General features: G+C 50.8%; 1 pseudogene; it reads right to left on the bottom strand.

Annotated features, from left to right (window-relative positions):
• Positions 1-1861: 1861 nt before the first annotated feature.
• LOC146188365 (uncharacterized) lies at positions 1862-3121 on the bottom strand (annotated as a pseudogene).
• Between the last annotated feature and the right edge of the window lie 14893 nt (positions 3122-18014).

Here is an 18014-nt window from a genome sequence, read left to right as displayed (position 1 = left end):
GCAGGCAGGCCTTGATCGCCGCGGGTCGGAAGGAAAGGCGCTGGTTTATGTCCAACCCCAGCCACCGCACAGAATGTCGCCATGGCAGGAGGGTCCCGTCCAGTGTGAGCAGCGGTGGTCGCTTGCGCGAGCTCGGAACACAGGCCCTTGCGACGGACTTGTCCGCGCTGAGCGAGAGACCTAGGCCGTGCAAACAGTCGCTCACCGCAATCAGATGTGCCTGCAGGCACGCGTGCACCCGTGCTGTCTCGCCTGGCGGTCCCAGGCACCACAGAGCAATGTCATCTGCGTATATGGAGACGTACACATGATGCCGGCCGCCTGCAGGCAGGCAGCACGGTGCCACCGACATCGTCACATTGAACAGAAAAGGTGACAGGACGGAGCTCTGCGGCACGCCTAGCCCGACCGGGCGAGGCGCCGGGAGAGCACCCCCCCCCCCCCCCCCCCCCCCGCGAACGCGCATGGAGCGCACCTGGAAAAAGCTCCGAACGTATTGTAGCAAGCGTCCGCCCACGCCAGCCTTCTCAAGCGTCGCGAGAATGGGAGCGCGGCAGAAGTTATCAGACGCGCCCGACACGTCCAGCAGTAGAAGCAACGCAACCTGCCTCACTGCTTTCGCGTGCTCGAGGCGCTGACAACAAGGAGATGGAATCCGCAGTGCACCGCATTCCGCGAAAGCCCGTCTGCCGCTCATCAAACAAATCCGCCGCCGCAGCCTGCTCTTTGAGGTGATGTAAAGCCATGTGTTCCATGAGCTTACCAGCCGCAGATGTTAGCGCCACTGGACGGTATCCCGCGAGCTGGGTTGGTAGGCATCCTGGCTTGAGGATGGGGCAGACGACTTCCGTGCGCCAGTCCTCCGGGAGGGTCCCGCGTTCCCACACTAGGTTGATCTGCTGCAGGAGAGCCAGCCGTTGATCTGCGTCTAGGTTGCGCAGCATCTGTTAAGTCACCCCATCTGACACTGGCGCCGAGCGACGGTGGCAGCGCTGTAGCGCATTGTTGAGCTCCATCACAGTGAAAGGGCATCACAAGGGCCACTAGGAGTAGGAGCGCTGGCGCTGTCTCCGGAGCTCCCAGGTGAAGTTTGGCTGCTCGCGTTCGCGGGGCTTTGCGGCGCAAAGCGGTTCGCAAACCACTCAGCTAGCTCCTCGTAGCTAAGGCCGCTCGAGATGGCGAGAGCGGGCAGCGGCTGCGGGTTCGCTTGTGGCGTTTTGATGCGTCGCAGGATGGTAAAGAGCCACCGCGAGCTACAGTCCTCCTCCATCTTCCTGCAGAGCGACGCCCACTGCCGGCGGTAAAGTTTATTGGAATGCTGCCTGGCTGCCGCGTCCGGCCGATTGTATACTGTCCAGTCAGTTGGTCGGTTCGTCCGCCGCGCTCGTCGCTCAGCTTTATCGCGTTTTTGTCTCAGGTCGAGCAGCTTGTTGTCGGACATTGGTTGCCCTGCCCGAACCTCTACGCGGCGAGTGGCTGCGAATGCGCTACAGACGAGACTGGAGACGAAATCTGCGCCGGACGTAACTGCGGCTTCTACTTCGCTAGCGGGTCCAGTTGACAATGGAGTAAGTGCGCGTGGCGCGAGCTTCCTTCGCAGCGAGCTCAATGAGGGTGGAGAAGTGATCAGAGCCCCAGAGTGATGGTGCACGATGCCAGGTCGCCTCGATGCCGCTGGACGCGAACGCAAAGCCTATGCAGCAGCCGGGTGTGCCGCATCGCCGGGAGGTGGGCTCGCCGGTGTTCAGCGGTGTGAGTGGTGGGGGTGGTGGTGACAAACGTTTATTGATTTAAAAGGGGTGGATGTATGCATCGGCCGGATCTATGAATATCCAGCCCTTACAAATACTGAGTGGGGTCCCTAGTACGGGACCCCAGTGGCGTCGGCCGCTGCCCGAGCGCGCTCGACCAAGGCCTTTTGGGCCTGCAGGTCATAGCAGCCAAGCAGGGTCGCCTCCCAGTCCTCCCGAGTGTGGTTGGGGTGAGGAGGAATAGCTGGGCTGGATGGGCAAGCCCACACCACGTGGTAGACGTCCGAAGACTTCTCCGCACAGTGCGGACAACTGCCCGTGATGAAGGGATTAAAATGTTTTAGTGCTGCCGGGCACAGCAGAGTGTTGGTATGAAGACGGAGTAGAAGCCGCTCCTCCGTCTTAGATAGACCTTTACTCAGGCGAGGGTAAAAGCTATGACAAGATTGATAATAAAGTACAATGTCTTTAAAAGAATACGCGGGTTCAAATTCGAGATCCTGATCTAGGGGGTTGAGATGGGAAGCCTGGAAAGAGAGCGTGCGGGCGGCGGCACTGACTGCCTCATTCCCCTCGAGACCCATATGAGCAGGAGCCCATACTATTTTCCGGTAAGCGGGGTCTCCGGTATAGGTGCAATTTTGAAGTAGTCGGTGGGCTAAGTATGGCGCTCAGCCTTCCTCGACGTTCCGACAGGCCCCTCGCGAGTCAGAGATAATTGTTTTAGAATCAGTGTGGGTGGCTGCCAGCGCAATGGCGACTTCCTCCGCGTGAGTTATGTCACGGGCACGAACTGTAAGCCCGTTAACGGTTTTGGACTGGTGGACCACTGTGGCCGTGTACCGCCCCCCATGGTGGGGGCCGGAGGCGTTCACGTAGTAAATGCCGGGTTTCGACCCATAATGGCGGCCCAGGGCTTCCGCCCGCGCCAGGCACCGATCATTGTGGTCTTCACCTGTCATGTTTTTAGGAAGAGGGCGTATCTGGAGGGCGCATCTCCACTCGAAAGGGAGGCGTACACGATCTTCCATAAGGGTGGTATGTTGGATGTGTAGCCGGGCAAGGAGGCGGCGACCCGACAGTGTCTTAGGAAGACGTGTGTATTGGTTGGTTAATTGAGCCTCTCGGATCTCCCGGAACAGATTCTCCATGCCCAGGCCCAGTAGACGCTGGTTGGAGGTGTTCATGGGGAGATCGAGGGCTCTCTTAAAAATTTTGCGGAGGACGCCTTCGAGTGCATCCTAGTCTTGTTTCCGAAGGTGGAGGTAAGGAGTCGAATACAAGATTCGACTGGTAACGAATGCATACACCAGCCGCAAGGCGTCTTTGCACCGCAACCCCCCACATTTGTTAGAAACCCGGCGAACCATGCGACCCACCTGGTCCCCCACCTTACGGAGTTTCGCCAAGGTAGTGTCCGACCGTCTATGTTGATGAATGAACAGCCCCAGTACCCGGACTTCTTTGTGTTCAGGAATTGATCCTTTCTCTAAAAAGAGCTAAATTTTGGCCGTACACTTTGGTGAGGGGAGTATGTGTACAAATTCAGATTTTTGAGGGGAGCATTGAAAGCCGCAGCGGCGAGCATAATGGTCCACTATGGTTGCCACTTGCTGCAGGTTGGCCTCAATATCTCCTAGAGAACCTTGCGTGGCCCACAGGGTAATGTCTTCGGCATACAGCGCAGGCTGCACACCAGCGACAGCACCCAACTGGGCCGGCAGGTGCATGATAGCCAGATTGAATAAGAGAGAGAGAGAGATACTTTAATGGCAACAGGATTGAATAAGAGAGGAGACAGCACTGCACCCTGTGGTATTCCTCTGGTTCCAAGTTGGAACGGGCCACTTTCGGAGTCCAGGATTTTAATGTAGGATTGGCGATCTGTCAAAAATAGCCGAATGTATCTGAACGCGTTGCGTCCGCAACTGGTTTGTGAAAGATGAGTGAGTATTACCTCATGAGTAGCATTGTCGAAGGCTCCTTTCAAGTCAAAAGCGAGTATGACCCTGTCGTTGTGAGGGCATTCGACCGGGTCAAGAACTTCCCGATTAAGTTGAAGCAAAACATCCTGTGCGGGCCTGCACGGGCGAAATCCGAACATGGAGTCTGCGAAGATGTGTTGATTTTCCATGAACTCGGACAACCTGTCACGCACCATCGTCTCCATTAGTTTGCCAGCGTACGAGGTTAGAGAGATGGGGCGAAGGTTGTTCATGTTGATAGCCTTGCCAGCTTTTGGAATGAAAGTGACCAGAGCAGTCTTCCAATCGATGGGGAGTGGCGCGTCTCCAAGCCAAATTGAATGATGTAATCCAATAAGGACTGGTAGGCCGGGTCGGGTAAGTTAGCTAGTAATTTGACTGTAATTTTGCCACGACCCGGGGCTGTGCCACGTTTCATTTTCGCCAGGGCCGTCCGCAGATCGTGGAGCTGGAACAGCTGTTCCAGCTCAGCGTTCTCCGAACCTGCATAACAGTGCGCCGGTTCGCGGGGGTCCTGGGTAGTGCACACGTTTTGAGTCCCAGCTGTAGATCGTCTCCTCGTGCGGTGTTTCTGGCACTACCCCACGCACTATGATGGGCGTTGAAATCTCCGAGGATGATTTGTCGAGAGGCACAACACGAATAGACTGCACTGAACCACGGGGCATTCCACTGCACAGCTGGGCGCACGTAAACACTAGCCACAGACGTGTCCACACCACATATGCGGACTGGAGCAACAACGAGGACATGTTGGACATCGCGCCGCACATAAACAGCACACCGAGATTTCCCTGGTTTGTGCTGGGGATCACTGCACGGCACTGCAGCACAGGTCACCTCGTCACAGGTTGTCGGGGAGTGGTAATCGACGTAGCCGGGTAGCCGCATTTGCGGCTCCCCATCTTGTGCACGAACGTGTACATCTCCGGCAGCGCTACAACCTCAGGAGACTCGTTAGGCGCTCGTAAGCGCAGCTCTGAATAGCGTGCGGCAAAAGAACGTACGTTCCACTGCATGATGGAAGGTCTGACAGCGATTTCTTCGCACCTTATCGGATATGATATGCATGCAAATCACACCAGATCATCGAAATTTGGACACTGTTCTACCAATCGTCATATTCGCCTATAATACAGTAGTACAGCGGACTACCGGTTACACTCCATTTTTCCTCGTTTATGGTCGTCCTAATAATAATAATAATAATAATTGCTTCACAGGAAGGGAAAGGCGCAGTATCTGTTACACTTGTGTCTGTGGACAGCAGAACCGCACCATGAGGGAAGGGAGGAAGGTGGGAGTTAAAGTGGAAAAAGAGAAAGAGGAGCCCTACTGGAGGGCTACGGAGTACTTTCGACCACCTGGGGATCTTTAACGTGCGCTGACATCGCACAGCACACGGACGCCACTTCGTTTTGCCTCCATTGAAACGCAGCCGCCGTGGTCTCGACACTTCCTTCTTCTCTACGCCCGACTATTTCATATCAGTACCTACCCAGTTCTTATCTCGTGTGGCGAGATGTCATCTTGCTCGCCTCAACACAGCAGCGTGCCAGGAAGACCGCAAGAATCGCTACAATTCTAAGCATAGTGTGGTCTCTTTTCGTCCGGGTGACGAAGTACAGCTTTACACACCACTGCGCACAAATTCCAACACCGATACCTTGGTCCTCAAGAGGTGATCAGCCAATGTTCCCCAGTTAACTACAAAGTCACGTCTGTTGATCCCCCAGTCTATCGACGCCACTGTGGAACTGAAACTGTTCATGTTTCTCGCTCGAAACCGTTTATGCGCCGCGGTGCATCGGTTAGTTAGCAGCGGTCAGGCGAGCTACTTCCGACCCCCCGGGCAGAATGTGTGAGCGCCTTCCGTGATGTTCTTCCATTTGTACGTGCCATAATCTTGTTTCATATGTGCATAGCGTCGTCATCATCCCGCGGCGCCGGCTGCAGCACGCGCCTGGGTTTGTGATCGGATTAAAACGCTAGAGAAGGGATCGCCGGCCTTGCCGTCGCGACCTTGCCTTCTCGGCCTAGCCTTCTTTCACAATATTCAGTTCAGTTCAGGCGTTCAGTCGTGTCCGACTCTTCGTGACCCTATGGACCATGTCACGCCACGCTTTCCGGTCTCTCACTATCTTCTTAACATCACATAGCTTCATCTGCAATGCCTCGAGGATGCCATCTAACCATCGCGTTCGCTGCCTACCCCTTCTCCGGCGACCCTCAACCTTTCCCAACATCAAATCTTTCTCCAGCGACTCCACTCTTCTCATCAGATGACCAAAGTAGCTGAGTTTTAACTTTAGAATTTGACCCTCCAATGAGCAGTCAGGGTTTATGGTCGACAATATCGACTGATTTGATCTTCTGGCAGTCCAAGGAACTCTCAAGAGTCTTCGCCAGCACCACAATTCAAACGCGTCAATTCTCATATTGTGACCTTTCAATACTACGTGTTGGTACAGCTGGCGGATCTCTCCAACGAGTTGTTCATGTGACCCTGTCACCCATTAATAATTAAGGGGGTATTATTAACGATGCGCCCTTAACGGTGCGCACACTCCCAGACACCCTTTGAGTGAGTGGGGGTAGCTGTTCCGGTCGCAAAGGAGATGCCCTCGACCTGCGTGGCAAGCTCTGCCAGAATTCAACTACCTTGTAGTGACAGAAGGGGGTGGTCGTTTGGTGCCCAGCGGTCGCCGGTTCAAACCAGAGTAAGGATCGGAGTCAGAAGTAACAAACAAAACACAATTTATGCACAGCAAGAGACGATACAAAGAAATACACAAGATCACTTGAAATACAACAGACGAGAGGTTCACAGAATACAAACGCTAAGCATGCAATTACACAGGTATCCAATAACGTAGAGGCTTTACAACAGATGAAACACGAGAGAGTACATAAACAAACACCAAATTGTTCACCGGGCACTGTTGCAGTCCGACGCCTCAAGAGTCACGATGTGGCCGCCATACGAGACGAGCGCCGCTCCCTTGAAAGTCCGTGGGCTTGCCAGCAGCGGGTGATCCCCGGGAGTCCAGCCGAAGCGCAGGCGATCACGTAGCAAAACGCTGACGAACTGAATGACTGACTGACTCAACAAGCGGCGCGGTCGCTTTAAATAGGGCGCACCGCGTCTGTTTGTTAACACGCGCCAAAGCTAGCGTGCACACACACATAGCTTCGCTGGTTATAGCTCCCTCTTCTCCTCCCGTCGAGCCGTGCGTCGTCATTGGCCAGGTCCCATAGTAAGTTCTCGAAAGGCCTGGCACATTCCTGGCCGATGAACCACCGTCCTCCCCGGGAAATGGGAAAGAGGGCCACGGCAACGCGTACAAAGCTACGCGCTCTCCCGCGCGGGGAAGGGGCTTTGCTCTCCATGCCTTCCACGCGACGCCGCGCGCGCCTAGCGCTGTACCGGCTTGCTGAAAATGGGCGCCGATTTCGTGACACTGCCCCTCCCTTAAAGAATATTGTCCCACAATATTCACAACAACCACGAACATCGCGCGCACATGCATGCGCTCACAAATATACGGGGCAAATGTCCACATCACACACATTGCGAAAATTTCACAAACTGCAATAACCCCATTACAAAATTTACACATCAATGCCATGAAATTCACAAACATAGCAACACGCTGTCGTCAGATACACATAAGAATCAACAACACAGAAACACAGCTATTCAAATGTGGAGCGCACAAACCCAGGGCATGCTTTCGCCTATACTTCCAAAAACGGCTTGTGGCTCTTCCTTCGAACAGGTGAGCTCCTCTCAAACTACCTAGCGCGCCAGTTCTCTTTCTTACGAAGCACTGGTACTTCTTTCTGACGCGTGTCCTGCTGTTCTTCCTCATTCGCGCTTTGAGCTTCCTTTTCTTTCTTCTTGACTTTTCCGGCTCCATTTCACCTGACTTGGCAGGTGTGAAGTTGTTTCTTTTCATTTTCACTTTTATTCGCACCTTTGGCCGAGGAACGTTTGATCCGGTTTTACCCGCATAATCAGAACATTGTTGTCTGTAAGGAGCGTCTTTTTGAGAACTTGGTTCTCTCTCAATCCTTTTAATTTTCTTTCTTTTCTTTACGACCTTCAGTCGTACTTTCTCAAAGCAGGACTCATTTTTAACTAGAGACTCATTATCCTCACTTTTGGTTACATCCTGTTCCTTAAAATTTTTGTTAAACTCTTTTCTCGCAGTGCAGTTTTCTCTTTCTGGCGGTTCCCGTTTCTTGTCTGCGCTGTCATTCCCAACGGAGGGAAATATTTCGTCCTCCTCAATGAGTAAAGCCTCCTCGTCAGTCGAACCGTTCCTGGAAACCGGTTCTTGCATTTCGGCAAGAATGCTGTCCTCAGCATCAGCTCCATCTAAGCTTTCGGCATCGCTGTTATTCCACAGCTCTTCCTTTCCGTCAGTCATGCGACCAGACGTGGAGCTAGAATATTGCGCTTCCTCTTGAAGTGAAGAGTACATGCATGAGCCTTCTGGCTCGATAGCTGCCGTTGCAGCTTCTCTGCAACCTGTCGTCTCGGAGGGCACAATATCATTTTTCTGAGAATTCTGAGCTCCAGTTAGGTCATCTGACGTTTCTGTTGCAAGAACACGCTGATCCACAGCCTCCTTCTGGCTGCTGGAGCCAGTTTCTACGGTACCTGTGGCTGTCAATGTATCGCTTGGTTCGCTGTACTTTCTAATATAAGGAAAGGTAACCTCCGGAGGCTCGGTAATATCTTTCAAACGCCGAACTTCAGCCAGCTTTTTGAGAAGGATCTCTTTCTCTTTTAAGAATTCTTTTTCTTTTTCTGCCTGCTTCCTGAGCCATTCTTTCTCTCTTTCTGCTCGTTTCCTGAGCCATTCTTTCTCTCTTTCGACTCGTTGTCTCTCTGCCTCTGCTTGTTTTCTCTGCCATTCTCTCTCTCGTTCTTCTATTTGCCTCTCTCTTTCTTTCTCAGCCTCTTCTCGAACCTCTCGTTCTTTTCGGTCCACCCATTCACGCAGTTCAGCTCCTTTAAGACCTTTCTCTAGGCCCAACGCAATAATCTCCTTGAGATTCATCTTCAATGTGCACTGCCTAATGCTAATACATAGCACTCTCAATGGACCTTACACAACCACGTCAGCGCGGTACCTCTTGCTATCGCTCTGCTGCTACACCGTTTACGACCTCTTCGTAAACTCTTCTAACTCGTTCTCCGTCCTCTGAGCTTGAGTGCACCAAACGTCCTGCCGTGGACGCCAGAATAATTGTCACCCGTTAATAATTAAGGGGGTATTATTAACGATGCGCCCTTAACGGTGCGCACACTCCCAGACACCCTTTGAGTGAGTGGGGGTAGCTGTTCCGGTCGCAAAGGAGATGCCCTCGACCTGCGTGGCAAGCTCTGCCGGAATTCAACTACCTTGTAGTGACAGAAGGGGGTGGTCGTTTGGTGCCTAGCGGTCGCCGGTTCAAACCAGAGTAAGGATCGGAGTCAGAAGTAACAAACAAAACACAATTTATGCACAGCAAGAGACGATACAAAGAAATACACAAGATCACTTGAAATACAACAGACGAGAGGTTCACAGAATACAAACGCTAAGCATGCAATTACACAGGTATCCAATAACGTAGAGGCTTTACAACAGATGAAACACGAGAGAGTACATAAACAAACACCAAATTGTTCACCGGGCACTGTTGCAGTCCGACGCCTCAAGAGTCACGATGTGGCCGCCATACGAGACGAGCGCCGCTCCCTTGAAAGTCCGTGGGCTTGCCAGCAGCAGGTGATCCCCGGGAGTCCAGCCGAAGCGCAGGCGATCACGTAGCAAAACGCTGACGAACTGAATGACTGACTGGCTCAACAAGCGGCGCGGTCGCTTTAAATAGGGCGCACCGCGTCTGTTTGTTAACACGCGCCAAAGCTAGCGTGCACACACACATAGCTTCGCTGGTTATAGCTCCCTCTTCTCCTCCCGTCGAGCCGCGCGTCGTCATTGGCCAGGTCCCATAGTAAGTTCTCGAAAGGCCTGGCACATTCCTGGCCGATGAACCACCGCCCTCCCCGGGAAATGGGAAAGAGGGCCACGGCAACGCGTACAAAGCTACGCGCTCTCCCGCGCGGGGAAGGGGCTTTGCTCTCCATGCCTTCCACGCGACGCCGCGCGCGCCTAGCGCTGTACCGGCTTGCTGAAAATGGGCGCCGATTTCGTGACAGACCCACGGGCGTAGTGCTGGTTACAGGCCTTGAAATGATGCTTCAGAATCCGTAAACACTTTCCAGTGGTGTGGACGGTCTTTGTAAATGAATTCAACTGCCTCGCGTAGGGCTGCTAGTTCAGCACCACTTGACGACGTCAGGTATGATGTCTTATCCTTTATCTGGATTGACCTGGTCGGTATAACAACAGACCCCGAGGAACTGGTTAGATTAACTGAGCCAACTGTGCAGACATATATGCAAAGAGCAGATAATCCAATGTCAATTGTTTAAGAACAGGTGATGACATTGCGGCTTCGTAATTCCAGGAATATTATATGTATCCTTGGTTCATGCAGATTCCATTGGGGGAGGATTATCTTACAGCGGGAGTGGACTGCGAGGAAATATAGGCGCGATGAGCTCCTATAACTTTGGCGAATGCAGTGCTTGGCCTAAGTATTGGAAGAGTTGATACATGACGACTAGAGACTCTGGTTATGTGCCGAATATACGTTCTATTTGTGTCAACAACAGTATGTGTGCCAACAGGATGATCCCGGGCGGCAACAGTCGCTGTGGTTGGGGCATATTTGGGAAGTCCAAGGCATATACGAAGAGCTTGCGCTTGCAGAGATTTGAAGGGTACTGAGGTTCATTTCTCTAATGCTACTAAAAATGGGGAAGCTGTATCGCATGAAGCCCAGAAACAGTGACCGATACAGTTGGAGCATCGAGTGCACTGGTGTGCCCAGGACTTTACCTCTTGGAAGGAGAGAACTTCGACAATCGCTACAAGTTTGCGTGTCATTTCTCTGAGATGAGGACTCCGCGAAAGATTTCTGTCAATGGCAACTACCAAGAATTGGTGCCTTCTCTTGTAGAGAACGGATTTGACATTGATGCATATGGGGTATGTTTTGCGAGTGAATGCAACAAGAGAACACTTCTAGGTCGAAATATCTAGGCCTTGCAGACGAAGGTACGACGTCAATATCATCGAAGGCTTTTGTTGCCTCGCACGTAGTTGGGGCCGAGTCACTCTGGATGCCCGAATACATATATCATCTGCATAGATGAGCAGATTGTGGTAATAATTTGTGAATCATAAGAGAATAAGGTTGAATAGGTTTGGGCTGAGCACTCCACCCTGTGGAACTCCGCGCGAAATTTTGTTAGAGGAGTTGGTCTATCTTCAGTCTGGACATAAAGGGGCCTCTCTGACAGGTAGCTGCGTATCCAGCAGAACATGCGGCCTCCGATCTCAGCAGTTACTAGGGCGTCCGAAATGGCCTGATATGTTACGTTGTCGTTGGGCCCCTTGATGTCCAAAAACAATGCTACTGTGAATCTTTTCAAAGCCTTTTGGTGTTGTACAGACTTTACGAGGTCCATCAGAATGTCGATAGAGGAGCGGCCACGGCAAAACCTGGACATAAAATCTGGAGAAATTTGGTATCACTCTAAGTACCATTAGACGCGTGTTATTAGCATTCTTTCTTTGACTGCCGACGCAGCTGGCCAGTGCGATTGGATGCTATGACGCAAGGTCGAGTGGTGGCGTTCCTGGTTTACAACGTGTAACCAGACGGCTGTTCTTCCATTTTTTAGGAACTCTGCAAACACCATGACATATTGTAATTATTCAATAAATACCGTCGAGCCTCCTGGCCAAGGTTAAATAGTACGGAGTATGTCACACCATCGGGCCCTGGCGATGCTGACTTTCTACAGCATGCTAGCGCAACATCAAGGTCCTTCATGGAGAAGGGAAGATCCATCTGTGAATCCCGATAAGGTGGAACGTCGCAGCAATGCAGCGTTGTGAATTGGTTCTGTGCGACTGTTATTCTTGTGCAGAAATATTCGGTTACTTCTACCGCACTACTTTGTTGGTGGAGTCCGAGAGATTTTAACGGGAGACGCTGTTGAGGGGACGTGCGAAGGCCACGAATGACACACCAAACGCGTGACAAAGGCTTGCGTGGATCTATTTTTTCACAAAAAACCTCCACCGTTGTGTCTGCAGGGCTTGTATTCTGCGCTGAATCTTCTTCTGCATGCGCCTTGCTTCTCTGAGGTCTATGTGCGAATTTGTGCATCTGCATCTACGCTCTGCCTTTCGCCAATGTGATCGTAGTTGTTGTAACTCAATGTCGAAATCGGTGCATTTTGCAACTGGGTTAAATGAACAAGTTCCGCTTTCCATGGCCTCCTTAATTTTTTTCTATGGAAAATCCTTCTGTGCTGGTATGCTCCATTCGTGCTTTAAAAACTGCCCAATCAATGCGCTTCACACGTTTGGCTATGGGGGATGTGGCACAAGCGGCAATGATCTGGTAAGTTTCAATATTATCGCGGCCATGAGTGTCTGCATCTGAAACTCACTGGACGCTGCTTTTGAACGCTGCTGTGGACCGAAAGCCATGGTCAGAGCCGAAGGACACAAGCTTTCTTCCCGTTACATTCATCCTAATACTTCCCCACATGGTGTGGGGGGCACTGAAATCACCTATAATTATCCACCGGCCTGATTTGACTGCCAATAAAGCACTCAAACTTTCGGCGTCAAAGCGGCTTGAGGGTGCAGAGCACACAGCCACAAGCGTAAATGTGAAGTCCCGGCTCTTCACGTTCAAGCAAACATACTGATTCTAGTGGTTAGGAGAAACAGAGTTAAGCACATATGTAAGTTACCGCCAAATGTAATCGATTGCATTGTAAAGGCTTAGACACGAAAGGTCGAACTGCATGTCCAAAGCACCAACCTTCACGTATGATGGTATGCAGTCACCCTTGAAAGTCAGCTTGATGCATGTAGAGTTTTGTAGGCGCTGAACACGGGTTATTGAGATGCCACTGATCACCATCTTGATTAACATAGGCAAATCGGCATCACAGATGGCAATGCCAACACTGTAATTTACGCCAGCCATAGTTTCGCTCTCTATAAGAGTAAGAGGGCGTATGTTAATATGGCCTAGTTTAGTGATGCTGGACAAACTGTCTAGTGCATTTCGCTCCTTGACATCAATGGCAATGATGTTCCTAAAGAGGTTTATCCTCACGTCTTTGATCCCTCCCAGTACTAGGCTTTCCAAATATATGAAGAATGCTTTCCTGTTCAGGATGTTCAAATTGTCCGTCGGTTGCTGTGACACAAAGCTGTATGTATCGGGGTGCTTCGCGCCGTGATGATCGTTGACGTGCTCGAAGAGGATGACTCCGCTTGTCTGCGCATCCTATGCTTGGCCTTCTTACTGACAACCGGTACGAACCCGTCGTTTATCGAGGAGTCAGCACTAGGCGCCGAGTACACACTAGTGTCCTGGCTCCATGAGCCGCTCTGGTGGTAGATGCGCTTTCTCTAGGTGGCCGCTGCCAACCCACCACTTTCCAAAGGAGGCCCAGTAGACACACCTTCCATCGCCGCAACGAAAAGCGAGCGGTGGCTCGCTGAATATGGCAGAAATTATCAAAAAACTAGAGACGTGAATGCAGCGTTCCGATGCAGAACAACTCTTTCCCTCGGCCTTGACTTTCTCTCTAAACATGCTGCCCTCATTTATTGTGCCACAAGTGTGTTCGGATGGACCTACCTTTTACGATGGAGCCGCCGGATCCAGTTGTGCACCGCCTATGTACTATACATTTTCTCCGCCTGGATCACGAAGCCGTCACCTATGTATCGTTCTTGTCCGTCCCACCAGTCTCCGATGGCCAGTACATTACTACTCCACCTCTTGATGTACCTTTTGCACGGAACGTTGTCCTTGCGCATACAGTGGACACTAGGTCTGCCAATAGAGGGCCCCTTCCTCTTCGCAACTTTGCATCGCACGTTAAGATGCTTCCCCAAGACATGTCGTTCGCCATGCTGTACCGTGCTTCGGAATGCGTTGTATCAGCTGTTACGGGTTGTGTACCCTCTTCGGTGAACCGCCACTTATCACACGTCACACCATCTGACCAATACAGAAAGATGATTGGTCCTGCCCTTTTTACCAGCACAAACGGACGATCCAAGATGTCTCCTTTTACCTTTTCGCGACATCTTTGACTTCGATAACCGCCTTTGGCTCGGTCTTCTGTGGTTACGCATCGCATAAACACCGGTGACGGCGCTCCTATTCACAGACGTCCGTATAAAGTGTCCAGTAGAAATCGCAACATCATTCAGCAGAAGGTGGACAAGATGGCTTACCAAAGACATAAAGAGCCCTCGTCAAGCCCATGGGCATCACCAGTTGTCCTTGTTAAAAAGGACGGGAGTTGGCGCTTCTGCGTTGATTACCGGCACCTCATAGTAGCACGAAAAAGGACGTGTATCCTCTCCAAAGAATCGACGACGCTTCGGACTGCCTTCACGGAACCAAATTTTCCCCTTCCATCGGCCTTCAAACCGGGTATTGGCAAACTGCTGTCGATGGCAAAGACCGTGAGAGACCGCATTCGTCACACCGGACGGGTTATACCAGTTTAAAGTCATGCCGTTCGGTCTCTGCAATGCGTCAGCTAGCTTCGAGCGAATGATAGACTCCTTTCTTCCATGCCTAAAATAAACTAAATGCCTTTGCTACCTCGACGACGTAGTAGTTTTTTTCCACGACATTTCCCGCGCATCTCGAAAGACTGAAGAGCATTTTTCTGTCTTCCGTAGAGGCGGGTTGCAGCTCAACTCGTAAAAATGCCAATTCGAACGCCTCCAACTCACAATCCTTGGGCACCTTGTCGATTCTTCTGGTGTCCGCCCTGATCCTGCTAAACTTCAAGGTGTCAAGGCCTTCCCTCTGCTTCGATGTTAAACGGATGTGCGAAGCTTTGGCGGCTTGTGCTTCTATTTCCGACGCTTCATCAAAACCTTTGCTGTCATCGCCCGTCCTCTCATCAACCTCCTTAGAAAATGCACCCCTTTTACCTGTGGCCTTGCTCAACAAAGCTCGTTTTCTTCACTGATTCACGCGCTCACCTCACTACCTCTATTGTCCCATTTCGACCCGTTGGCTTCAACAGAAGTTATCACAGATGCCAGCAGATATGATATTGGCGCTGTGCTAGCCCAACGTCCCCAAGATCAAGACCGTGTAATCGCATATGCTAGCCGCCTTCTTTCCACTGCCGAGCGCAATTATTCCATTTCAGAGCGCGAGTGCTTAGTCATTTCTTGGGCCGTGTTTAAATTTCGACCCTACTGTTCGACCGTCCTTTCTCGGTTGTGAGTGATCACTACGCTCTTTGTTGGCTTGCTTCACTGAAGGACCCTACAGGCCGGCTTGGTCATTGATCATTGCGCCTTAAAGAGTATTGCGCCGTTTTCTACAAGTCATGGCATCAACATCAAGACGCTGACTGCCTGTCTCGTCACCCCGTGGAACCGCCAGATCCTGCAGACAATGATCTCAGCCCTTGCTTGTTCGCTAACTCTGATCTGTTTAACATCGAGGGCGAGCAGCGGCAAGACTCTTCAGTAATAGATCGCCTCAGTGGGGCCACCCCCGACCCTACACTTCAACTCTTTGCTCTTCGGGATCACATCCTGTACTGCCACAACCTATGCCCTGATGGACCTCCGCTCCTGCTCGTCGTTCCCCAGCGTTTCCGCTCTTCTGCCCCCAGGGAACTAACTACATGACCTGGGCACCGCGGGTCACCTCGGTGTCTCACAAATGTACGATCGGACCCGACGCTACTTGCTTTGGCCCGGTCTATATCGTACTGTTCGCCATTACGTTGCCAGCTGCGACTTCTGTCAATGCAAGAAAGCGTCCATCCTTATTGTCTGCTGCTGTCCTGGAGCCTATCGACGTACCCGTCGACCCTATTCATCGTGTTGGACAAGACCTTCTCGGACCATTTCCGTTCGTCTAGTTCCGGCAACCGCTGAATCGCTGCTACGACCAACTACGCCACGCGATACGCTATCACGCGTGCATTACCAATCAGTTGCGCCACCGATGTAACCGATTTCCTGCTTCAAAATGTCAATCTTCACCATAATGTTCCACGCCAATTGCTGACGGACCGCGGCCGCTCCTTTTTGTCCCGGGTAGTTAACGACATACTCCGGTCCTGTTCCACCCGGGATAAGCTCGCTACAGCGCGCCATTCTCAAACGAACGCGCTTGCCGAGCGGCTGAACAGGTCCCTCACTGGCATGCTATGTATGTGCTTCGTACCCAACCATCGTGATTGGGACATTGCTTTGCCTTATTTAACATTTGCATACAAGTCGTCGCGGCATGACACCACAGGCTGTTCGCCTATGTTCTATTTAGTCCACATTCTGCATTGCCAATGGATACACTGCTGCCGCCATATTTGGATTCAATCACAGAGTACGCACGTGACGCCATCGCCCAAGCAGCTATGGCCCGCGAAATCGCCCGCCATCGTCTCAGAAGCCTGTTTATGACCGCCGGCATCGCCGAGTGCACTATGCTTCAGGATCAGTCGTTTTCGTTTGGTCTTCTTCACGGCGTGTCGGTCTTTCTGAGCAGCTCCTAAACCCCTACAATGGCCCTTATCTTGAGCTCCTTCAGATGACCAGCGTTACGTATGGGGTTGCCCCCCCCCCCCCCCCTTCGATTGTCAGACGTCATCCACCCGTCCTCCCACCGACGTTGTTCACGTAGTTCGCCCAAAGCCGTGCCATGCACCTGATCCGTGTTCTATTTAGCACCGGGACGGTGCTTTCGCAGCCTGGAGTTATGTCAAGGGACGACGAGGACAGAGTGTTGTGCTCGCGTGTGGAATGAGGGGAACGCGAAGACGACGAAGTTTGTGGTGGTTCGTTCTGGGCGCCGCTGGCCTGAAGTGGTTCGTCTGTGGTCAACTACCCATTCGTGAATATTTGTTATTATATCCACTCTATCTGTGTGTATCGACGTTACATTATATATACATAAACAAATAAATATTAAGGATTGATGATTGACTGGTGAGTAACAGACGATTACGAGTTAATGCAATAAATGTATTTATTGAGAAAATAAAGAAATAAAATTTAAACGATAGGGTTTCAAAATGTGAAAATACTCAGAATGAAAGGACAAGGCTTCTTGATGATGCTGATAAAAAAACTTAGACTGTGCAACAGATAATTTGGTTGTTAATACAATAGAAACATGCGTGAAAGGTATCAAATTGCTCCGATTGGAAATATATTCATTACTGATGCTATGTAAAGCTGTATAACATTAAAAAATGATATGTAAAAGTAAACAAATATTATATAAATAAAATAAAAACTACGAAGCAGCATCGGTGTGTGTGATAAAATTTGACGTATCACACCCTAAACGGCGGAACACAAATTGTCTCAAATTGTTTATTATTTCGAATACCGAAGCTCTATAGGCTTTACGAATCGAAACACTGAATATCATCCTTGATCGACATTCTGAGCAGTCGAATATAAAGAGAGCGTTCTTATTTATTTTTAGAGGACATGGTTGCATATGTAATGCTATTCGGTTAGAGACGAAAGCTACTGGCGCGCGTGAAACATTTTGCAGCAGCAGGGGTATTTATCTACTAAAAAGCCTTGCGAGGTGAGAGCAAGTGAAATATTGTCCACTGAGTTTTCTTGAAGAATGGGAACATAAAACTTGGGAAAGCTAGGCTACAGTAGCAGCTAGTATTTCGGTTCAGACGCCATGTTTGGAAATGCTTTTCATGAGAATATGGGCTTTACAGTGGTCAGTGTTGGTCTTGGAAAATCAGTGCTCGCGACGCACACGCTTAAATTGCTAGATAACAAACTCGTGTGAAACAAGTTGTTGGTGCTTTATTGTTTCTGATTTTACGCTCCCGCAGGTTTAAACATGGATTATTGTTATCAACCTTAGCCTTTTCTGAGGAGTCCGGGAAGCTTATAGCACTTTTAAGAAAGCGGTAAAAGTCGAGGCCTCTCACATTTGTTTACACATAGCAGGTATAATTAGCTCATGAAAGGTAGAGGCTTTCTGTTGACACGGAAGATGCATTGTAAGTGCTACTTACACTCACATCATAAGGAAGCTGAGGGAGTCTTCATGTAAATCAATAGGAAGTAAGCTCATGACCAGTGGGCCAATAGTTAGT

This window comes from Amblyomma maculatum, chromosome 5 (assembly GCF_055883805.1).
Source record: "Amblyomma maculatum isolate TAMU_Amacu chromosome 5, ASM5588380v1, whole genome shotgun sequence".
NCBI classification, from domain to species: Eukaryota; Metazoa; Arthropoda; class Arachnida; order Ixodida; family Ixodidae; genus Amblyomma; species Amblyomma maculatum.
Note: the sequence above shows the minus strand (reverse complement) of the source record. Positions and strands in the feature narration are given on the sequence as shown.